The sequence below is a fragment of the Meriones unguiculatus genome, chromosome 6 (assembly GCF_030254825.1).
Source record: "Meriones unguiculatus strain TT.TT164.6M chromosome 6, Bangor_MerUng_6.1, whole genome shotgun sequence".
NCBI lineage: Eukaryota > Metazoa > Chordata > Mammalia > Rodentia > Muridae > Meriones > Meriones unguiculatus.
Genome location: NC_083354.1, coordinates 93391802 through 93417163, shown reverse-complemented (window position 1 = coordinate 93417163; position 25362 = coordinate 93391802). Strand labels below are relative to the sequence as shown.

The 25362-nt window shown below is 38.6% G+C and overlaps 1 long non-coding RNA gene across 1 annotated transcript in view; it reads left to right on the top strand.

The window, feature by feature from the left end:
• Nucleotides 1–25362, top strand: part of LOC132654727 (uncharacterized) — a 341596-nt gene that overhangs the window by 149287 nt on the left and 166947 nt on the right. The window contains exon 6 of the long non-coding RNA XR_009592424.1: nucleotides 7476–7544. This is a non-coding gene — a long non-coding RNA (uncharacterized LOC132654727). The remainder of the gene's footprint in view (nucleotides 1–7475; nucleotides 7545–25362) is intronic.

Sequence of the window (25362 nt, the reverse complement as noted above, 5' to 3'; positions counted from 1 at the left end):
CTTGAGACAACCTAGATGTCCTTCAACAGAAGAACTATATAAAGAAAGTGTGGTAAATCTACACAATGGAATATTATTTAGATATTTAAAAAACTGCATGATGCAATTTATAACCCAGTAGATAGAACTAGAAAAAAAAATTATCCTGAGTGAAGTAACCACAACGTAGAAATATGGATGTTGTATGTATTCATTAATATGTTCATATTAGCTGTTAAATAAATAATAACCAAGCTACAATTCATAGACCCAAAGAGGTAAAATATCCTGGAAGGGAATATGCATGAAACTTGGATCTCTCTGGGAGCAGAAAATAATAAAGATTTTATGGGTGGGTTGGGTACAGGAGAATGGAAAGCGGAGCATCAGGTAGAGATGAGGAAGGACTGTTGGATTGAGGGAGTGAATGTGTAAAGAGACAACTTGAACTGAGGGACATTTGAGAGTTAATATGTAATCCTAGTGCAGTGGAAACTTCCTAAAATATATGAAGGTGATTCTTAAAGAGTTTCCAAATAATGATGGTGACAGAGTACCAACTAGTTACCAAACAAAACTTCCAGCATCAGAACTGAGTTACATCCAATTGAGTTGTTGGCCAAAGGCTTCACATGGAAATACCAAATAATCCAACCTGTTGCTCACCCAAAAATAGGTTGTTCCTTACAAATTTACAAGACACTGAATTGCAGAAAACTACACCCACACAACTCATTGAACTTGGAGAGGAAAAACTGGTGCCTAAAGAACCTTAACCCCACATATTCTAGTGTCTTTTGAAAATGAAGATACTCTGCAGGCTACCAAAAGAGAAACATAAACATCAACCCAGGCATAAAACCTGTGATCTACCATCTGTCTTGCCTGGAGAATATGATAAGGGAATGGTAGTACAATGTGAGGCTGGGAAGCCTTGGGATGGGGGGGGGGATGTGAGTAGGGGAGCCACCCTGGAGCAGAAGCAAGAGTTAGATTGAGACATGTCTAAACATTGAAATTCTTGTCTTGAAACTGGCAGGAGTAGAACTGCCCCTTCTTTGTTCTGGGTCTTCCGGTCCTGGTGCACATAGCCTAACTACCTTGACCTCTGTCACCCTTAAGGTGGTCACATAGTCTGGCAGTCAAGTCACAGGTTAATTTTTCTCTGTCCTTATAAAGTCATGTGAAACAAGCACCTGGAAATCCTCTTCATTCAAAAAAGGCATTCCAAGTACCTTGGCCCCAACCAATGATGTACACTCATCTATGAAAGTATCTAAAGTTTTGAATATTTAAGTTTTAAATAGCCTTTGTTTCCCCCAGTTAAACAAGTTGTCTCATTGAATCCTGCCTCCCAAGAAGTCTGTTTCTTCTGTGCTCACCACAGCTGTAGGTCTCTACCTCCCTTGCCCCCAATTTTTCTGAATGGCTCCCCCTTCCAGGATTAATAGGTGTAATTCTGACAGGGGGTCATGCTGTTAAGGGTGGGGAATTGGTGCCAGGAATGGCAGTACAAATCTTGTAGGAGTAATCAACCAATGTCTGTATCGACTTAATGGCTCCTCCCAGGTGTAGAAGATAGTAGTGAGTTTACTTGAGATTGTTTTTAACAACTGTATATTGTTATTTGTTTTAGAAGATGTTTTTATCCAATGTGATTTGTTTGTCCTTGTGATTATAAGCTTTACTCGTGTGTACCTCTTGGAGTATAAATTATCTGACACTGAATAAATTTGCCTACTGCATGAGCTGTTAGTCCACCTCATTTATGGGCTCTATTTTCCCATCTCCTATAAAGCAGTAAACACATGGTCCTTAGGGAAAGGGTAACACAATGCTTCTTGGGAGTAACTACTTAAGAAATAATTTGACTTAAGTCTGACTCTGTAATATGGAGTCCACACCTAAACAGGTTGGGTGCTTCAGAACCAGAGACTCATTAGCCCAAATACTGGGTGTAGCAAATAGTACTTCCCCAAGGGGGGGTGGGTAGTGCAAGATGACTTCTAATGATATTCAGCTATTCTCATAGATCAGTGCCTTCTTTGGCCATCCTCAGAGAAGCTTCTTCCTTCAACAGATTCAAACAAATATAAAGACACATGACCAGAAAATACACAGAGGGTGAGACTATGGAAAACTTTATTTAAATGGTATATCTTTCTTTAACAAAACTTTCTCTTCAAAGCTCACTGAAACCTATTGAAGCTGAGGTTGAAAAGTGTAAGAGCCAGAGGAAATTAGGACACCAAGAAAACAAAGGTCTCTGAATCTACTTAGCAAAGCTGATATGGACTCAGCGACTGAAGTAGCAAGGACAGAGCCAGCACATGAGAAACAGTAATAGAGTGACTCTAGATGGATGGGGACCTAGGGAAGAACTGGGAGGAGTAAAAGGAGAGAAAACTGTAATCAGGACATCAAATTATGTGAGAAAATAATTTATTTTTAGTAAGAGTTAAAAAAAAAAAGAAGGGGGGGGGAGAAGAGGAGAAAAAGAATGTCCCAGCCTTGGCTAGAGCATGGCAGTGTTTTCTAATATTCTGACAACCACTCAGAATAAGAGAAATGGATATGTCCATCTTAGGCTGGACCCATAAAAAAACATATTCTTCTATTCTCATCTCAATTTATATTCACTGAATTTGTTTTTAGACATTAACTTGCTTTCTATACAGTTTGACAATAAGGAAAATGTTTTGATTGAACAAATACTTAGTCTTTTGTTTGTTATATGTGTTCTTTCTCCTTGTAAATTAATAAACCCATGTTATACCAAGAGATAAAAATGTAGTAGAAATCTCTTATGTATTGTATGGATGCAATACCTGCCAATTAAAAAAAAATAACTATGGCTTATGGCTGAGGTAGGATATAGGTGGGACATCTGGCAGGTGAAAGGGATTCTGGGATAGGGTCAGACAGTTGAGATTCAGCCAGAAGAATGTTAAGAGGATAAATGAACATAGTGCCTGAGCTTGGGTAACCTGCCACATGGCAAAATATAGATCAGAATAAGTGATTTTTTTTAATTATGTGCTAGTCTGAGAAGAGCCTATCTATACAGCCTAGGAATTTGTGAAATAATAATTGAGTCTCATAAGTAAGTCATTATTCTGAGAGCTAAAGGATGGGAGGAAAACCCCCTTCCTACAAAAATATGGTGTCCAATAGATTTGGTGTTATCCATATTTTTAAAAATCATATTTATGCATAATTTAGCAAGGGAGAGGAGAGAGATTTGCAACTAAAGCATGGCCTCAGTCTCACCTATGTAGCTCTTGTGCTAACAGAGACACTGCTTGGGACCAGGAGGACTATATTAACTGGGAAGGCTTTTCTCTCCCATGAATTCAGCACCATGGCTACAAATCTCCAAAGAGCTACTTAGTTCCAAAGAAAAACTTCACTCTAACTTGGCACATGTGCGTGGTAAGTCAAACTTGGAATGCAAGTAACTGGAGCCTTAGGGTACAATCCCTGAGGCAAGCACTTCCCAAAGCTACAAGCTGATCGGGGAAGCCAGCACTCTGATCAGCAGAAAACAGAGCTGATGCCCTGGAGGGCAGAAGTGAACAGTGAACAACAGTGAAGTCTAAGCCCACTGAATCCAGCCCAGTGCCTGGTGAAAGGCTCTGGCCCAACCAATTATGGCAGGACCTGTGGGCTTGAGATTTTTTGGAAAAGGAGCTTTGCAGTCCAGGGCTGGTCAGAGTTGGGACACCAAAATGGTCTGGGAGTTTCCACAGAACAATAAAATACAATGTCATGCTGCTCAGAGCAATCAGCCAGTCTCTTTAATGATGTGGAGCTCCTATGGGAGAACGTAGGAGAACCCAGACTGTCAGGGTCCAGAAGACACTGAATGAATGATCCCCACTTTTAGTATCATGCAAACAAAATGAGTTTATTCTGCAGAGGTCCAGCATGCAGAGATCACTATTCAGGCAGAATAGCAACCTCCAATGAGCATGAAAGTTCTATTTAAGGTCGACTAGGGCAATTTCAGAGACATTTACGTCTACTTTATTATGATTGGCACAGGTCAAAAGCAAGGGTACCAATGAATGGATGATTGACTAGGTCTGGCTGGGGCCGGAGACTCTCTAACCTGATTCAAACAGGCCTGAACTGGTGGGTGCTTATGGAGACTACCTTGGATCAGAACTTGACCAGTGCCTGTGAAGGCTATGGGACTCTGATCAGGAGATTCTCCTACTGGTAACTAGGTAACCTTATCTCCCTAGGCCAATTGTCCTGGCCAAATCCATTTCGTTTTTGTTTTGCTTTGTTGTTTTGTTTTTTTCTGCAACTTAAGTTTCTTTTTCTGAGGAACAGAAAACTCAGGTCTGTCTATTTTAGCAAGAAAATTGGTCAAAAAGTTGGTCAGGCTTATTTCGTCAGGTTCTCTCAAGAATATTGTAAAATAAATAATTAAATAAATTGATAATTTATTTAAAATTATTTAATTAATTAGATACATAACATTGTTACCAATACTTGGGAAACAAAGACAAAAACAGATAGGTTCCTTGTGAGTTCAAGGCCAACTTAATGTACAGAACAATTCCAGGACAGCCTTGGCTGCTTACAGAAAACTTATCTCAATAAAATTAATATATACATATATATTAATTAATTATATACATATATATCAGTAAAACAGACTATTCATATTCCATACAGTTTTCTTTTAGTTTATCAACATACATGGTTATATGTTCAATGAAAATGTTATTCATGTTCTTTGAGAGATATCAAAATATAGCAGACCTAGATAAAAATCAGACTGCTAAATTAAATCAATCTATACTTAGAATAATTTCAAACTGGATGACAAAGTTTATGTTATTTTGAGAGAGAGGCTCGGTGTTTGTGTAAAAAGTAAAGAAGGAAAGGAATTGGATTCATCCAAAGTAATAAGGATCAGATTTGACAGAGGGACACACTCCCCTGAAGAAAAAAAATCAAGACCAAAACAGGTAATGTATATGATGATTCATCTATGGGAACAAACCTAAGATTGGCTAAGACATAAATGTCTATGCAAACGTAATAAATCTTCTTGGCTACAAAATCCTCTGGATTTATCATGCCATTCTTCTAAATGACATAGATAAAAATCAGTATTGCAGTTTGGTATATAATCCAGACTGACTTAAAGAACAACATGCCTTTCTTCTCATACAAAGAGCAGCAACTCATCTTTAAGTGATCTGAGATCCTTGCACATCCCATGCATATGTTAATTACAGAACTGTATATTACTTTTAAGAGCTTATATATTTATAGAGCAAAAGGACCAAACACCAGAAGTTGGATCAGACCTAACAAAATTCATCAAGAAGGATGCTGAGGCACATCCATTTCATCATTCTGCATGGTTCTGCATCAGACTTCTTCAGTTGTTTCATCAAAACTTGCTTCTTGTAAACTTGTATAACCACTCTGGAAATCAATCTGGCGCTTTCTCGGACAACTAGGAATAGCGCTTCCTCAAGATCCAGCCATACCACTACTGGGCATATATCCAAAAGAGGCTCAAGTACACAAAAAGGACATTTGCTCAACCATGTTTGTAGCAGCTTTATTTGTAATAGCCAGAAGCTGGAAACAACCCAGATGCCTCTCAACTGAAGAATGGATGCAGAAATTGTGGTACATCTACACAATGGAATATTACTCAGCAATGAAAAATAAGGAAATCATGAAATTTGCAGGTAAATGGTGGGATCTGGAAAGGATCATCCTGAGTGAGTTGTCCCAGAAGCAAAAAGACACACATGGTATATACTCACTCATATAGACATACAACATAGGACAAACCCACTAAAACCTGTGCATCTAAAGAAACTAAGAAAGAGAGAGGACCCTAACAAAAATGTCCAATCCCCATCCGGAAAGGCAAAGAGGATGGACATCAGAAGAAGAAGAAAACAGGAAAGAACCTAGGAACCTACCACAGAGGGCCTCTGAAAGCCTCTGCCCTTCAGACTATCAAAGGAGATGCTGAGCCTGATGGGCAACTGTTGGGCAGAGTGAATGGAATTTTAGGTAAGAACTGGGAAATAGTAAGAGCTGGAGAGGACAGGGTCTCCACAAGGAGAGCAACAGAACAAGAAAATTTGAACACAGGGAACTTCCCAGAGACTCATACTCCAACCAAGGACTATTCATGGAGATAACCCAGAATCCCTGCACAGATGTAGCCCAGGGCAGATCAGAGTCCAATTGGGTTACATAGTAATGTGAAGAGGGACTGCCTCTGACATAATCTGATTGGCCTGCTCTTTGATCACCTCCCCCTGGGGGGGAGCAGCCTTACCAGGCCATAGTAGAGGACAATGCAGCCACTTTTTTTTTTTTGCTTTTTTTTTCCCTTTTTTTTTTTAAATTTTTCATCAATTACACTTTATTCATTCTGCATCCCCCCATAAGCCCCTCCCTCCTCCCCTCCCAATCCCACCCTCCCTCCTCCCTCTGCTTGCATGCCACTCCCCAAGTCCACTAATAGGGGAGGTTCTCCTCTCCTTTCTGATCTTAGTCTGTCAGTTCACATCAAAAGTGGCTGTATTGTCCTCTACTATGGCCTGGTAAGGCTGCTCCCCCCCAGAGGGAGGTGATCAAAGAGCAGCGGATGGGCAACTGTTGGGCAGGTGAACGGAATTTTAGGTAAGAACTGGGAAATAGTAAGAGCTGGTGAGGACAGGGTCTCCACAAGGAGAGCAACAGAACAAGAAAATTTGAACACAGGGAACTTCCAAGAGACTCATACTCAAACCAAGGACTATTCATGGAGATAACCCGGAACCCCTGCACAGATGTAGCCCAGGGTAGTTCAGAGTCCAATTGGGTTACATAGTAATGTGAAGAGGGACTGCCTCTGACATAATCTGATTGGCCACTTTTGATGTGAACTGATAGACTAAGATCAGAAAGGAGAGGAGAACCTCCCTTATCAGTGGACTTTGGGAGTGGCATGCAAGCAGAGGGAGGAGGGAGGGTGGGATTGGGAGGGGTGGAGGGAGGAGCTTATGGGGGGATGCAGAATGAATAAAGTGTAATTGATGAAAAATTAAAAAAAAAAACAAAACAAAACTTGCTTCCTTCAAAGCAACTTTGAACAACAGCAACGTGGCTAGCTAAAATCTCTCAGAATCATAGACTGTTCCCAACAGGACATAAGTTAAGACTGCATGTTCCCAGTGTTTAGAGAATGGACAACAAACGTTAATGCTAGCTTGTTTAACCATTTTTTTTTCCAATTTTCTTTGGGTCACTTAAAATGTATCCTATGCCCTAAATCAGCAGGAAACAATCCAAAAAAGAACAGCATCTCATTTCCTTATGTTGAAGTGGATGGTTTTTTGTTATTTGATGGACGATGGGTATTTGTTGTCAATTAAGGGAGTTAGTTATAAGTTGTTATTAGTCTTTATCAGGGAAAAAAAGGTATAAGAACTTATACTGTCTTCTTTTCACTCTTTCTCTCTTAGGTAAAAGAAATGGGGTTGAGAAGAAAAATGGAGGAATATAGGAATATCATTGGAATAATAGGAGAAAAGGTTAGATTATTGGATCTCCTCTTCAACTTACCTACTGTTATTTTCAAATTAAGGTTATTTTGATACATTTGCATAGATTGTTTTATATTGATACAAATTTTACATTAATTTTGATACAGATATATATAGAGGCTTCTACTATTATATAAATTATTGTATCTTTTCTATTCATTTATGAATATTAGGTTTACCTTCATTCCTTTAAAAATTTGCTATTACAACTATTTAGGATAATTAGAAAATACAGGTTAATAGTTAATCAGACTCATTGTCAGTTAGTAGTCTAGTCTATTACAAAATACATATCCTAAGTTAAACTGATAGTGAATAGCTATAAATAAGTAACATTTGCCTATTCAGATATACTATGGATAAATAGGGATTAAATGCTATATATATATATATATATATATATATATATATATATATATATACATATATATATCTTCAAAAACCTCCAAGGCCTACATAATATAGCATTCAAAGATATTTTTATTATTTTAAAATTTTTCTGGCAGTGAGTCATGTCAGTTCTTGACAGCACCCTATTCAACTATTCAACTTGAAAGAAGAATCTTCATTAGAATATGGCTTCAAATGTGCAACCTAGCCAGCCACTGGGCAAAGAATAACTTCACTTCACTGCAGACAAAAATACTGTCCAAAATAGTAAAAAACTAGATATAGGTAAAGTCAACTGCCAATCTCTGCCAAGACAGGATAAGGAAGTCCTTCATAATGCCTGTTACACAAATATTTCTACAGATATACTGGGCCAGAAGGCTGAAGATTGATGTTTTGATGTTATAATAGAGAAATTTTGGGTAACTCCCTAGGCAGTCAGCTGTCTATCTACTGTTAGTTCCTGGACTTTCCTGGCACTACTTGCCTGGACTTTCTGCGTACTCAGGTCATAATTTTATTCTTTTTCAAGTCTCTGGTGGGGTTGAAGGCTAGATAATTATAGCTTCATAGTTAGACTTAAGTTGGTTTAGAATTTAAGAAAATGTTTTAAGGTCTACAAAGATGTTTTGAAGTTGATAAATACAAAATATGACAAAAAATGAACTAGGTACAGAACTCTAAACTCATCAAAATTGGATGGATAATATTTTCTTCTAAGTTTCCAAATACATAAGGACAGGACATTGTGAATGTAACTCTTATCTATTGTTTTTCATAACTTTTTCATAATTTTTATTGTTTGTTAGCTTATTATTGAAAAACAAGCTTTTTCTTCTTTTTTAATTATTTATTAATTACACTTTATTCACTTTGTATCCCCCCCCCTGTGGTTCCCTCCCTCCTCCAGTCCCAAACCCTCCCTTCCTCCACCCTCTGCATGCATGCCCGTCCCCGAGTCCACTGATGGGGAGGTCTTCTATTGTTTCCTTCTGATCCTAGTCAATTAGGGCTCATCAGGGGTAGATGAATTGTCTTCTGTGTCCTGTTAATGCTGCTTGCTCTTCAGGGAGAGGTAATTAAAGAGCAGGCCAAACAATTCATGTCAGAGACGGTCCCTGTTCCTATAACAGTGAAACCCACTTGGATACTGAACTGCCATAGGCTACATCTGTTCAAGGGTCTTAGGTTATCTCCATGCAGAGTCCTTGTTTGGAGTATCAGTCTCAGGAAAGACCGCTGTGCTCAGATTTTTTGGTTCTGTTGCTCTCCTTGTGGGAGTTCCTGTCTTCTCCACATCTTACTGTTTCCCAATTCTTTCATAAGATTCCAGGCACTCTGTCCAAAGTTTTCCCATAAGTCTCAGCATCTGCATTGATAGTCTGTAGGGCAGAGCCTTTCAGAGGTCCTCTGTGTCAGGTTCCTGACTTTTTCCCTCTTTTCCCCTTCTTCTGCATTGATAGTCTGTAGGGCAAAGCCTTTCAGAGGTCCTCTGTGTCAGGCTCCTGACTTTTTCCCTCTTTTCCCCTTCAGCTTCATGAGGTCCCATTCATTGATTGTTGATCTTAGAGCCTGTGCTGTTGATGTTCTGTTCAGGAAGTTGTCTCCTGTGCCAATGATTTCAAGGCTCTTCCCCACTTATGCTTCTTACCAATTTAATGTGTCTGGTTTTATGTTGAGGTCTTTGACCCATGGACTTTAGTTTTGTGCAGGGTGGTAAATATGGATCTACTTTCATTTTTGTACGTGTAGACATCCAGCACCATTGGACCAGCACCATTTGTTGAAGATGCTGTCTTTTTTTCCATTGAATTGTTTTGGATTCTTTGTCAAAAATCAAATATTTATAGGTGTGTGGGTTTATTTCTAGGTCTTCTAATCAGTTCCATTGATCTACCTTTCTGTTTCTATGCCAATACCATGCAGTTTTTATTACTATATTGCTCTGTAGTAAAGCTTAAGTTCAGGGATGGAGATACTTCCAAACGATCTGTCGTTGTAGAGGATCATTTTGCAAATTCAGGGTTTTTTGTTTTTCCATATGAAGTTGAGATTTTTTCTTTCAAGCTCTGTAAAGATTTGTGTTGGTGTTTTGAAGGTAATTGAATTGAATCTGTAGATTGATTTTGGCAAGATGACCATTTTCACTATGTTAATCCTACCAATCCATGAACACTGAATATATTTCCATCTTCTGATATGTTCTTCAATTTCTTTCTTTCTTCAGAGACTTGAAAATTTTTTCTTTTTTTTTCCTTGTTTTTTTTAGCTTCTTACTCTTTTTTTTTTTTTTTTTTTTCAATGCAGTTTATTCAGGAACATTGAACAATCCTCGGACCTCAGGGAAAGCCAGCCCACAGCTTAAATAGCCTCTGGGTAGCCAACCCAGGCATGCCACGGGGGCAATGCAGATAGGTCCACATACATGGAAGCAAGACAGATCCTCAGCCTTAGCCAAATGTGGAGTTGTTCGTGACAGAGAGCACTCACCATCGGGAAGGTGGAAGGCGGAAACCAGCTCCATCTTTAAGGCATAGCATTCCGCAGCTCTCTACAGTTCCCCCTTTTTGTTTTAGACGCATCAGGCAAGAGTAGAGGTCTGATCTCTGATATTAGAAATAAATTGGGACTTGGTACAGATGTTCATTTAGGTGTCATCCACCCAAAGAGCATCAGACCCGCCCGATACCTTTTGCTCAGAGGCGGGACCTGGGGCATCAACCCGCATGCAATCAGACATGCTCTTCTCTGGGTCCAAAGCGGCTGACCCTGAGTGCAGTGCTTAGCCTCGCATCCTGAGCGTATCATTTTAGCTTTTTATGGTATCCAACCATGCTTGGGGAGAATGTCCTGCTTCAATGGCTGTAAAGGCCTGAATGATCATGGCTGCATCACACTGTTGTGAGACTCTAATCTTGCATATATACCACAGGCAAACCAAGGAGACCAACACCAGAAGGCCTGCTAACGCTCCCATGCCTGCCCATTCCTTCAGATGATTCATGGCTGCAGCAATCCATGTTGATAATCCTGTGGCTAGTCCTGCGTCCACTCTGATAGAATTTACTGTGACAATGGCCACTCTCAGCTGCTCCATCGTAGTATCGAATTCTCCAGTCCAATTACCAAAAATATAGCTCGACAATTGTTTAGACAGATTTGCAGCACAGGAAAAATTCTCATGTTGTATGCTTACTCTTTTTTATTTATTTTTATTTTTTTAACTTTTATTAATTACACTTTATTCATTTTGTATCCCCCCATACGCCCCTCCCTCCTCCCCTCCCGGTCCCACCCTCCCACCCTTTCTGCATGCATGCCCCTCCCCAAGTCCACTGATAGGGGAGGTCCTCCTCTCCTTCTTTCTGACCTTAGTCTATCAGTTCTCATCAGAAGTGGCTGCATTGTCAGGGTTCTAGGTTATCTCCATGAATAGTCCTTGGTTGGAGTATGAGTCTCTGGGAAGTTCCCTGTGTTCAAATTTTCTTGTTCTGTTGCTCTCCTTGTGGAGTTCCTGTCCTCTCCATCTCTTACTATTTCCCACTTCTTACATAAAATTCCATTCACTCTGCCTGTCATTTGGCCATCAGGCTCAATATCTGCTTTCACAGTTTGCACGGCAGAGGCTTTCAGAGGCCCTCTGTGGCAGGTTCCTAGGTTGTTTCCTGTTTTCTTCTTCTTCGGATGTCCATCCTCTTTGCCTTTCAGGATGGGTATTGAACATTTTAGTTAGGGTCCTCTCTTTTGCTTGGTATGTTTAGATGTACAGATTTTAGTGGGTTTATTCTATGTTGTATGTTTATATGAGTGAGTATATACCATGTGTGTCTTTTTGCTTCTGGGACAACTCACTCAGGATGATCCTTTCCAGGTCCCACCATTTACCTGCAAATTTCATGATTTCCTTATTTTTCATTGCTGAGTAATACTCCATTGTATAGATGTACCACAGTTTCTGCATCCATTCTTCAGTTGAGGGGCATCTGGGCCGTTTCCAGCTTCTGGCTATTACAAATAAAGCTGCTACAAACATGGTTGAGCAAATGTCCTTTTTGTGTACTTGAGCCTCTTTTGGAGGATATATGCCTAGGAGTGGTATGGCTGGATCTTGAGGAAGCGCTATTCCTAGTTGTCTGAGAAAGCGCCAGATTGATTTCCAGAGTGGTTGTACAAGTTTACACTCCCACCAGCAGTGGAGAAGGGTTCCCCTTTCTCCACAACCTCTCCAGCATGTGTTGTCACTTGAGTTTTTTATCTTGGCCATTCTCATGGGTGTAAGGTGAAATCTCAGGGTTGTTTTGATTTGCATTTCCCTAATGGCTAATGAGATTGAGCATTTCTTTAAGAGCTTCTCTGCCATTCGATATTCCTCTACAGAGAATTCTCTGTTTAGCTCTGTTCCCCATTTTTTAAGTGGATTACTTGGTTTGCTGCTTTTCAGCTTCTTTAGTTCTTTATATATACTAGATATGAGTCCTTTGTCAGATAAAGGGTTGGTGAAGATTCTTTCCCAATCTGTAGGCAGTCACTTTGTTTTGATGACTGTGTCCTTTGCTTTACAGAAGCTTTTCAGTTTCATGAGGTCCCATTTATTGATTGTTGCTCTTAGAGCCTGTGCTGTTGGTGTTCTGTTCAGGAAGTTTTCTCCTGTACCAATGAGTTCTAGGGTATTCCCCACTTTTTTTTCTAGCCGATTTAATGTGTCTGGTTTTATGTTGAGGTCTTTGATCCACTTGGACTTCAGTTTTGTGCAGGGTGATAAGTATGGATCTATTTTCATTTTTCTACATGTAGACATACAGTTAGACCAGCACCATTTGTTGAAGATGCTATCTTTTTTCCATTGTATGGTTTTGGCATCTTTGTCAAAAATCAGGTGTCCATAAGCATGTGAGTTTATTTCTGGGTCTTCTGTTCGATTCCATTGATCCACCAGTTGGTTTCTATGCCAGTACCATGCAGTTTTTAGGATTGTTGCTCTATAGTACAGCTTGAGATCAGGGATGGAGATACCTCCAGAAGATCTTTTATTGTAGAGGATTGTTTTAGCAATTCTTGGTTTCCTGTTATTCCATATGAAGGTGAGAATTTTTCTTTCCAGGTCTGTAAAGAATTGTGTTGGCAATTTGATGGGAATTGCATTAAATCTGTAGATTGCTTTTGGTAAGATGGCCATTTTTACTATGTTAATCCTGCCAAGCCATGAGCATGGGAGATCTTTCCATCTTTTCATATCTTCTTCTAATTCTTTCTTCAGAGACTTGAAATTTTTTTCATACAAGTCTTTGACTTGCTTGGTTAGGGTTACACCAAGGTACTTTATGTCATTTGTGGCTATTGTGAAGGGAGTTGTTTCTCTAATTTCTTTCTCAGCCCTTTTGTCTCTTGAAGCTTTTTTCAAACAGACCTTTCATTTGCTTGGTTAGGATCACACCAAGATACTTTATGACTTCTGTGGCTATTATGAAGGGTTTTGTTTCCCTTGGCCTTTTGTCTGTGGTATTTAGAAGGGCTTTTGATTTTTTTTTTTGAGTTAATTTTGTATCCAGCTACTTTGATGAAGGCATTTATCAGCTGAAGGAGTTCTCTCTTTGAATTTTTGGAGCCACTCATATCATATCATATCATATCATATCATATCATATCATCTGCAAATAGTCATACTTTGACTTCTTCCTTTCTGATTTGTATCTCCTTGATCTCCTTCACTTGTGTTATTGCACTAGTGAGGACTTCAAGAACTATGTTGAAGAGATGGAGAGAGTGGGTAGCTTTGCCTTGTCCCTGATTTCAGTAGGATTGATTTAAGTTTTTCTCCATTGAGTTTGATGCTGGCTATAGGCTTTCTGTACATTGCTTTTACTATGTTTTGGTATGTGCCTTTTATCCTTGAACTCTCCAAGACTTTGAACATGAATGGGTGTTGGATGTTTTCAAATGCTTTTTCAGCATCTAAGGAGATGAGGGCCTGTGAAAGACTCTACCTAGCAGTGTATCAAAGCAGATGGCTAGACTCATAACCAAACTTTGAGCAGAGTGCAGAGAACCTTATGAAAGAAGGGGGAGATAGTAAGACCTGGAGGGGACAAGAACTCCACAAAGAGAGCAACAGAACCAAAAAGTCTCTGCACATGGGTCTTTTCTGAGACTGATACTCCAACCAAGGACCTTTCAGGGATATAACTTAGGACCCTTGCTCAGAAAGAAGGAGAGGAGGACCTCCCCTATCAGTGGAAGTGGGGAGGGGCATGCATGCAGAAAGGGGGGAGGATGGGACTGGGAGAGGAGGAGGGAGGGGCTTATGGGGGGATACAAAATGAATAAAGTGTAAAAAGGGATACTTGCTCAACCATGTTTATAGCAGCTTTATTTGTAATAGCCAGAACCTGGAAACAACCCAGATGTCCATCAACGGTGGAATGGGTACAGAAATTGTGGTATTTTTACACAATGGAATACTACTCAGCAATCAAAAAGGAGGAAATCATGAAATTTGCAGGCAAATGGTGGGATCTAGAAAAGATCATTCTGAGTGAAATATCCCAGAAGGAGAAAGACAAACATGGGATATACTCACTTATATAGACCTATAAGATATGATAAACAATGAAATCTATACACCTAAAAAAGATAATCAATTGAGCGGACATGGGGTAAGATGATCAATCCTCGTTTAGAAAGACAGATGGGATGTGCATTGAACATATGACAGGAGTCTACTGAGCGCATCTGAAAGACTCTAACTAGCAGTGTTTTCAAAGCAAAGACTCATGACCAAACCTTTAGCAGAGTACAGGGAATCATAGGTAAGAAGGGGAGTTAGTCTGATGGGGAAAGGATAGGAGCTCCACAAAGACCAAATATATCTGTGCACAGGGTCTTTTCTGAGACTGACATTCAAGCAAGGGCCATGTATGGAAATAACCTAGAACCTCCGCTCAGATGTAGCTTGTGGTAGCTCAGCAACCAATTGGTTTCCCAAAGTGAGGGGAACAAGGACTATTTCTAACAGGAACTCAATGACTGGCTCTTTGGCCTCCCCTCCCCCAAGGGAGGAGCAGTCCTGTTAAGCCACAGAGGAGGGCTTTGCAGCCAGTCCTGAAGATACCTGATAAAACAGGATCAGATGAATTGGTAGGAGGTTCCCCCCTATCAGTGGACTTGGAAAGGGGCATGGTGGAGATGAGGGAGGGAGGGAGGGAGGGACTGGGAGGGAACGAGGGATCGGGACACGGCTGGGATACAGAGTTAATAAAATGTAACTGATAAGAAAATAAAAATAAAAAATAATAAAAAAAGAACCCTTGCTCAGATATAGCCCATGTCAGCTAATTATTCTCTATTAAGGAGAACAGGGACTATCTATGACATGAACTCAGTGGCTGCCTATTTGATCACCTGTCCCTGATGGGAAGCAGCCTTACCAGGCCACAGAGGTGCAGTCAGTCCTGATCAGAGCTGATAGGCTAGGGTCAGATGGAAGAGGAGGAGGACTTCTCATATCAGTGAACTTGGAAAGGATCATGGGAGTAAATGAGGGAGGGAGGGTGGATTTGGGAGTGAATGAAGGAGAGGTGTACAGCTGGGATACAAAATAAACAAATTCTACTTAAGAAAAAATATATGAAAATACTAACATAATAAAAATATTAATAAGATTAAAAAATAAAATAAAATTGTTTTTAGTACCTTGTAATTCTAGTTTAGTTTTATTTTACCTTCTTAAAGGGAAGTTATAGGATATATGTATTGTTGACAGATGTATTGCTGACATGGTATTGCTGACAGATAGTTTAATATAGCAATTACCACTAGTTATAGGTACTTTTGTGTGACAAAATGCTTGTATATTGTATATTTGAAAACTGAAGTAAACATTCATTAATTATCACCTGAAAAAAGCAGAAATTCTGAGACAAATCCATAAATTTACACATAAACTGTGAAGTCACAAGTCCAGAATGACAGTGTGCAAATTTCCTATGAAAAATATTGTCTGAATTATATTGTGTAATAAATTTTAATATAAATAACTTTTCCTAGCTTAGGGTCATCCTTCTATGATTACAATATAACTATGATACTAACATGCTTGTAGGGTATACATGCTCATACAGATGCAAATGAAGAAAAAATGTGCCTGCATATATATTGTTATCTATCAGTTTTAATCACTGCCTCAGTTTCAGGACCCCCTTATGAGCTTAGATTAAATCTTTTGTTGACATGTGCATAAATTTATCTTAACTATTTCCCTTTATTGGTTTATTCCATGATCATTTGATCACAAATTAATCAAGGACAATGACTAAAATCAGAAGGAAGAAATACTATTGCATAGAGAATTTGAAGAAAATAGACACTATTTTCATGCTTTTCTTGCGTATTGCAAGAGAAGATCGTGAGAGAGGCCTGTTTTCTGCAGGTTATGTCATGGCAGCATCTTGAAACCCCTATGACATTAATATCTGTCTCTGGAGGCTTTTAAAGCAATGATTATGGAATCCTATGTTAACAGGAATCCACATTTTTATGCACTATTACTCCTATTTTAAATTTTATTTTGCGGTATTCTGCTTTCGTCTCCAAAGAAGAGCTTTGTCCTAAGCATGGGCCATGTGATGATTTACATTGATCTTCTCTCATAACCTAACACAGTTATGATAAAGGAGGATTTTTCAATGGTTAGAGGAGCTAAATAATACTGAATCAGTTGTGGATATTATTATTTACTATTGATATATCTTTTAGTTAACTAGCAGTTAGTCCTAAACCAGCTGTATACCCAATTCACCACACAGAAACTGGGATTTATATAATTAACCTAGAGCACAATGCTGGGCAATAGTTATTCCATCCTAAATCTCCAAGCCCACATAGTTTCCTACTATTCAGATTTCATCTATTATACTTGCTTTTAGTCATAACTTATGTCCTGTCCATCTCTTCATGTGGTTCCCATATCTCTCCTGTGAATTCTCTCCTCCTCCCTCCTGCTTCCTTTCTCTCCCTTCTGGACCAGGATGTCCCACCCTATCCTCTCCATTGCACCACACTGGGGCTGGTTGTTTATTTGACAATATAGAGAACAAATGGTGGCATGTTTACACAAATTTGAGATAGATGATGCTTAGAATAAACATCATAATGCAATGTCTGGATTGAAACTAGATAGTGGGAGTGAAACCAGATACTGGGATAGAGAAATCAGCATTTGAATGAACAAAGATAAATTGTATACATTCCAAAAGAACATTATACCAACATTTCCCCTTTAAGTCTAATAAAAGCCTCCTTTTCTTTTAATACAATAATAATTATAAAATTATGAAAACTATTAGACAAAATTTACATATTCAATGTCCAGTCCATGTTCATTTAGCAACTTAGGAAAAAATATTCGATTATCTATCCTATCTTGAAAATCTTAGAGCTCTATAACGGAATTAACTTTTATTTTTATTGGTATAACCTATATGAAAACATTTTCTTAAATTCTAAACCACATAAGCTTAATTGTGGAACTTATAACTATTTGTTCTTCAACCCCACCAGAGACTTGAGAAGGAATAAAATTAGTTACTAGAGAAAATAGGAGGTGCATGTTAGCAGCTCCCAAAAAATGAAAAAAAAAAAAAAAAAAAAAGACAGAGACAGTTTGCTACCTGAACAGTCACCCACAACTCTTTATAAAGTTGGAGCATCATCTTCAGCCTTCTGGCTCAGAATATTTGACAGACATAAATGTGAAGCAGGAACTATTTAGATTTCTTACCCTGTCTTGCCAGAGTTCTGCAGTCAACTTGTCTTGCATTTAAGCTTGCCCATTTTTGTCTGTTGTTAAGCAAGTGTATTTTCTTTACCCGGTGGCTTGTTTGCCACATTTGAAGCCATTTCCATATGGGGGTTCTTTGATGCACATCATCATCTTTAAGGTAGGTAGGGTGCTGCCAGGAGATGACTTGTCTCATTGTCAAGAATATTTAAAATAATAAAGACCTTTTAAAATGCTATAGTCTGTAGGTCTCTGAAGTTTCTGAAGACTACCTATTTTTATGTAATCGACCTGTCTACAAAATCATATTTATCTGTTAAACCTAGGACGAATACTCATGAGATAAATTAGACTAGTGTCTGACATGACTATGAGTTGATTAACTAGTTATTATCTTGCATTACCTAATACCCTAAACAGTTTATAATAGTAGTTTAATAGTATTGGAAGTAAACTTGAAATTATATCAGCATACTAAAATTTACCAATGTATTAAAAATAGAGTTATTTTTGCATCAATATATAAAATTCTATGCCAGAGTTAAAATTAACCTTATTTGAGAATAACAAATAATATCCTCAGTTGAGTAGATTCAATAATCTACCTTTTGTCTTAGTATTCCTATAAGATATCCCTGTATTCCCCCTTTCTTTCTTTTAACCCCTTTTTCCTTATCTAAGATAGAGAAAAGAAAAAAGAAAAGAAATAAATTCCTGACTTTAACCTTGTTCTCTCTCTGAATAAGACCATTAATAATTTATAACAATTTCCCTATGACATTCATAGCCACAGAAAACAACCAAAAATCTACCCACCACCCCTAAAAGGAAATTGGACATCGTTCTCACGGATTTCTTCTAGCTGACATTTTGAACATGCATAAATCATGTTAGGGGGCACAAAGGAAATTGGAAAAATCATTAATTAAGCAAGCAATAACATTTGTGGTCAAGTCTTTGAATGTTGAGACATTTCAGGCTTAGTAGAAGTCCTGTTTGGAACAGTCTCAAATGAATGAGCAATTGAGATTAGTAGCTTTCTTCAAAGCTCTCTTGGGTGCAGGCTTGATGAGAAACAGCAATTGAAGCAGTTGAGGCAGGAACAAGCAGAATGCTGGAACATGCAAGATGCTGGAACAGATGTGTCAGTGTGTCAGCATGCTGGAAAGAGGATTCTGTCAGGTTTGGTCCAGCGTCTTCATTGTCCAGTACTTTTGTTCTGCAAATATATAACTTCTCACAAGCATTATACAGTTTTAAAATTAGAAATGTATGAGATGTTCAGGATGAAACTGAACTGTAAACCAACTTTATCTATGCCAATTAAAAGACTGGCATACAAATTTTGAGGATATTATAGCCAAGGATTTAAGGGCCATGTACTGAAGGAGTTCAGGCTAGAGAAATTTTTCATGTCTCAGTCAGTTTCAGAGTTGTTCCGATGTGAAGGGATCAGCAGTACAAGTTACCATTATTACTGAACATCATTATCAGGTTGAAATAAAAAAAAAGTTTTATAGCTCAAAATATCTTTTTTGGGCCTTTGGACACCTGTTGTATTAGGCCAAGCTGTTACCTATCTCCCAAGAGAAGCCCTCTCATTAGAGAGACAAGCTAGTTGCCTTGAGCAATAGGAAAGGCATGTTTTAAGTAAACTTTAAATAAACTTTTAAATTCAGAGTTTAAGCATACCCTAGGCATCTTGTACCTGTTTAGAGGTTTAAGCCTGGGCTTTTATTTATTTTGTAGCTATTTTTGTCCTATACCCTTTTATATATAGAAAGAGCAATTATGCCTTTAGAGCCAAACTTTATATAAACTCACTTTTACCTTTAGTATTTAAGCATACCCTAGGCATTTTGTACCTGGGTTTTTACATTTGTTTTGACTTTCCTTTCTTGCCCCCTTTTTGATATAGGATGGGCATTAGACATGAATTATAATTTTTGAGTTTTTAGGACTTAACTAGACTGGTGTGTAGTTTTCCACCTGTAATTTCCTGTGTCTTTGCATCAGGCATGACCAACACTTGTCCCCCATGAAAATGTCTCACGTTCAAAAGGATAAGCCAACTTTTAGAGCAGTGTGATACCTTAATTTAGATAGCATTAAATTTTTTTTTTTACACGGGAGGCATGTAGTTTACATGTTTGTCTCCCAAGCTAATTTTGAGTCCTTACATTGAACAACAGAATGTATTTCTTAAGCCAAAATACCCTTTATCCTTTCGTACCAATTCTGGAAGTACCAGTTTGGGGGATTGTTTGGCCTTTTTAGATAAGTATGACATCATTTCTCTTTATGTAAACCTAAAATTGATGTGACTCCAACCTTTAGATCAATAAGGACATAACATTTACTGTTATTTTTATTATTAATTACCCTTTATTCACTTTGTATCCCGCCATAAGCCCCTCCTTCCTCCCCTTCGAATCCCACCCTCACTCCGCCTTCTTCACGCATGCCCCTCCCCAAGTCCACTGATAGGGGAGGTCCTCCTCTCCTTCCTTCTGATCTTAGTCTATCAGATCACATCAGGAGTGGCTGCATTGTCATCTTCTCTGGCCTGGTAAGGCTGCTCACCCCTCAGGGAGAGGTGATCAAAGAACAAGCCAATCAGATTATGTCAGAGGCAGTCCCTCTTCCCATTACAATGTAATCCACTTGGACACTGAACTGCCCTGGGCTACATCTGTGCAGGGGTTCTAGGTTATCTCCATGAATAGTCCTTGGTTGGAATATGAGTTTCTGGGAAGTTCCCTGTGTTCAAATTTTCTGGTTCTGTTGCTCTCCTTGTGTGGTTACCGTCCTCTCCAGCTCTTACTATTTCCCACTTCTTACATAAGATTCCATGCACTCTGTCCAACAGTTGGCCATAAGTCTCAGCATCTGCTTTGATAGTCTGCAGGGCAGAGGCTTTTGGAGGCCCTCTGTGGCGGGTTCCTAGGTTGTTTCCTCATAATATTTATTATGAAGAAAAAAGAATTTTCATGGTAATCTTAAGGAAAATTTTGTCATTTTGAATCTTAGACTATCTCTGCAAGTGGCTAAACAGCAGGACTTGCCCTCCTGGCTTTCATTATGTAAATTAGCTTGATCCAGAACTGCCTTTTTTTTTAACTTTGTGTTGGGATTAAAGGCATGTTCCTTCACCAACTTGTTCAGATATTTTTCTCAAATTAATATCATCATAACTCAAAGCCTTTAAATGAAAATCAAGCAGAAAGACAAGAAAAATTTAAGTTTTGGGTCAGTAACAAGCAAAGTCGAGTTGGCTATATTTTGGAATTGGCAGACCCTTACCAGAAAGAGCTAACAAGTATCTTGTAGCCAGAGAGCTTTGAATTTTAGCTTCTATTAATCTAATTTTTATTAGGAAGAGTGTCCTTTCTATTGTCTGTAACTTAATATTCCATTCATTGCCTTTTTCCCCATTTTCTCCTTGAACTTTTTTGGAGAAGGCATGGATAAGAGCCGTCACTATTAAACACATTGCAGCCAGATCCATGACAATGACAACCAAAAAAAAAAAAGACAAAGGGATTAAAACCCATTCTACCATGGCTTTTTTTTTTTTTTTTATTTTAGATGCAGTTTTAGACCAAGCTCTGTTTAGAGGTCTGTCTGCTTCCAGTTCCTTTCTTTCTATCTATAGCTGCTGAGCTGTGCTGAGCTGAGCCAGCCATAGTATGAGGAAGCCATGCTCCTGTACTCCTCCTGTGAGATTGTAGTGGTAGCCAGTTTTGTTATGTTAAGTCTCAGGTCTGCCCAAGGTAGGCTGTCTTTTGCTCCTGGGCCTGTTTAAGAATCTCTCTTCGAGTCTCACAACAGTGTGATGCAGCCATGATCATTCAGGCCTTTACAGCCATTGAAGCAAGACATTCTCCCCAAGCATGGTTGGATACCATAAAAAGCTAAAATGATACGCTCAGGATGCGAGGCTAAGCACTGCACTCAGGGTCAGCCGCTTTGGACCCAGAGAAGAGCATGTCTGATTGCATGCGGGTTGATGCCCCAGGTCCCGCCTCTGAGAAAAAGGTATCGGACGGGTCCGATGCTCTTTGGGTGGATGACACCTAAATGAACATCTGTACAAAGTCCCAATTTATTTCTAATATCAGAGATCAGACCTCTACTCTTGCCTGATGCGTCTAAAACAAAAAGGGGGAACTGTAGAGAGCTGCAGAATGCTATGCCTTAAAGATGGAGCTGGTTTCCGCCTTCCACCTTCCCGATGGTGAGTGCTCTCTGTCAGGAACAACTCCACATTTGGCTAAGGCCGAGGATCTGGCTTGCTTCCATGTATGTGGACCTATCTGCATTGCCCCCGTGGCACGCCTGGGTTGGCTACCCAGAGGCTATTTAAGCTGTGGGCTGGCTTTCCCCGGGGTCCGAGGATTGTTCAATGTTCCTGAATAAACTGCATTGAAAAAAAAAAAAAAACTCAAAAAAAAAAAAAAAAAAGAATCTCTCTTCATAAGATAGTAATTAACCTGGGAGTTATTAGGTTTTAAGTTTGCGTTGTATCACTGGGAGCTTATCCTCCCACCAAATTATGTTAAAGTATGATTTAAAGGGTGAGGCTATTTAGATTAGTTGGGCACCATTTGTTGTGAGTATTAATATTTACAATTGATATAACTTTCAGTTAACTAGCAGTTAGTCCTAAACCAGCTGTATACCCAATGTACCACACAGAGACTGGGATTTATTTAATTAACCTAGAGCACAATGCTAGGCAATAGTTATTCCATCCTAAACCTCCAAGCCCATATAGTTTCCTACTATTCAGATTTTATCTATTATACTTACTTTTAGTCATATCTTAGGTTCCATCCATCTCTCCACATGGTTCCAAGACCTGTCCTGTAGATTTTCTCCTTCTCCCTCTTGCTTCCTCTCTCTCCCTTCTGGATCAGGATATCCCACCCTATCCTCTCCATTGAACAATATGGGGGCTGGTTGTTTAATTAACAATATAGAGAACAAATGGTGGCATGTTTACACAAACTTGAGACAGATGATCCTTAGAATAAGCATCACAATGCAATATCTGGATTGAAACCAGAGTGGGATTGAAACCAGATAGTGGGGTAGAGAAATCAGCATTTGAATGAAAAGGGATAAATTGTATACATTCCTAAAGAACATTATACCAACAGAACCTTTATCCAGTTTCAAAAGATGTTTATGATCATTTTAGAAACGAATGAATATTTCCCTAGTTTATAGTACTAGAAGAGTATAATGGCTGTCATAGATTTTGCTCTAAGAGAACTTCAAGAAACAACCTTCTCAGTGTGGCCAGGCCAAAGAAACAAAGTCATGCCCCCTTCTATTCTCATTATTGTCCCCTGCATAGTTATTGGTAGACTGGATGCCAATAATTCTTTACATGGTTGTACTATGTAATATGTCATTTGTTGGAGCAATTACTGAATTTCCTCCTACTGTCATAGTATCTGAAAACTGCATTTCCTATCTTTATCTGAGCTAATCCTCCTTTTGGCTTGTGTTTGTATTTAAGAGGCAAAATAACCATTTTAGAAGGCAACATGGGACATTTAAAAAAAATACAAGTTTAACACTCTATGCCAAATGCTCTATGAAACTTAGTACATAGACAAACTCTGTGACTCACGTGAATAACTTTATGTTCTTCACAAAAGTGTGCATATTTGTTGAATCCTATTGAATTGTGTTGCATGGCTTGATGTAACAACAGTGAGAAATAACTTGGAAATACAGAAAAAGGATAAAACTTGAACAACTTAAAGTGTTTAATGAACCATGAATAACTTTCCCTGTTTTAATGTCTATGAATAAAGCAATGGAAAAGAACACCAAAGAAGGAAAAGTCTGCATTTTATAACTAGAGCTATTAGGGGTCCTGGAGTGGATATCGAAGGCAGCTACTAAAAGGGAGCTGCTCGCTAAACCTTAAAAAAATAAAAATAAATAAATAAATAAAGGGTGAGGCTACATTGGTCTTTTAAGAAAAAATACATTAAAGCACATTCATTTCTGCTTGGCATCAGCTTGCAGGCAACAAAATCCATTATATCCAATGGATGCTTTCTATTATGTTCAATAACTTTTATATTATACATCACACTGATGGGTGTTATTGTGGTGTCACTGCCACAGAGTTCAGGTAGAATACTATGGAGAAATGGAATCTTTCTCAGCACAGTAAGCTCAAAAGTGCTCAGTGGGAAACGATGTTTTCAATGTCACCCTACCATCACTCCCAAATAAATTTTGTCAATAAATGCATAAATACACCTTTTGGAGCTGTGTTCAAGACTGATCTCTTTTATATTTATACAATTTTGAGCAATTTCACATTTGTTGCAAAAGAATTGTGTTGGGGTTATAAAGAAATATGTGGTAGCATTAACTATAGTATGGTTTTGACTCTAGGAAAAGCCCATGAAAACAGAAAAAGGAAAGCTATGCCAAAAAATATGTCACACTCCTCACAGTACCCTTAATTTATAACTTGTATTATTAAACAAATAAAAGACAACAAATAAACTAATACTCTGAGATCATCAGTGCTTTGTCCTTGTACCCCAGCTATTTCAATCTTAAATATGTAAAAAAGTAACTCCTCCCTCATCCTGTGCATCACAGGATAATTACAAATGGCTATGGAAACACTTAACCATATGAAAAATTCAGAAGTATAGTGACTTTTGATATCAACTATTTTTAATTGATCACAAACACATCTTTCTGCATGAGACCTTGGAATGTGAAAGAGGCATACACAGGAATCTGTGGACAGCACACCAGTCTCATTTTGTTTTTAGTATGCCATAGAATGTCATCAGATTTCCACCTTTTAGAAAACATTGGTTATGTTCTTTAATTTACAGATTCTGTTTTTAAAGAGGCTGATAATTTATTTATTTATTTATTTATTTATTATGTATAAAGTGTTCTGCCTGCATGTATGGCTGCACACCTGAAAAAGGCACCAGATCCCATTAAAGATGGTTATGAGCCACCATGTGGGTGCTGGGAATTGAATTGGGGACTTTTGGAAGAACAGCCAATGATCTTAATGTTGTTGTTTGTTTGTTTGTTTGTTTGCTTTTGTTTTTATTTTATGAATTATAGTTTATTCAATTTGTATTCTACCCTGTAGCTCTCTCCCTCTTCCCCTCTCAATCCTACTCTCCCTCCCCTTCTCCATCTATGTCCCTCTCCCAGTCCACTGATAGGGGAGGTCCCCCTCTCCTTTCTTCTCTTTCTAGTCTATCAGGTTTCATTGGGAGTGGCTACATTGTCTTCCTCTGTGGCCTGGTAAGGCTGCTCCCCCCTCAGGAGGAGGTGATCAAAGAGCAGGCCAATCAGTTTATGTCAGAGACAATCCCTGTTCCGATTACTATGTAACCCACTTGAACAATAAACTGCCATGGGCTACATCTGTGCAGAGATTCTAGATTATCTCCATGAATGGTCCTCAGATGGGGTATCAGTCTCAGAAAAGGGAAAAGACCTCTGTGCCCAAATTTTTTGGTTCTGTTGTTCTTGTGAAGCTCCTGTTCTCTCTAGATCTTACTATCTTCCCCCTGTTTTCGTAAGATTCCTTGCACTCTGCCCAAAGTTTGGTTATAAGTCTTAAAATCTGCT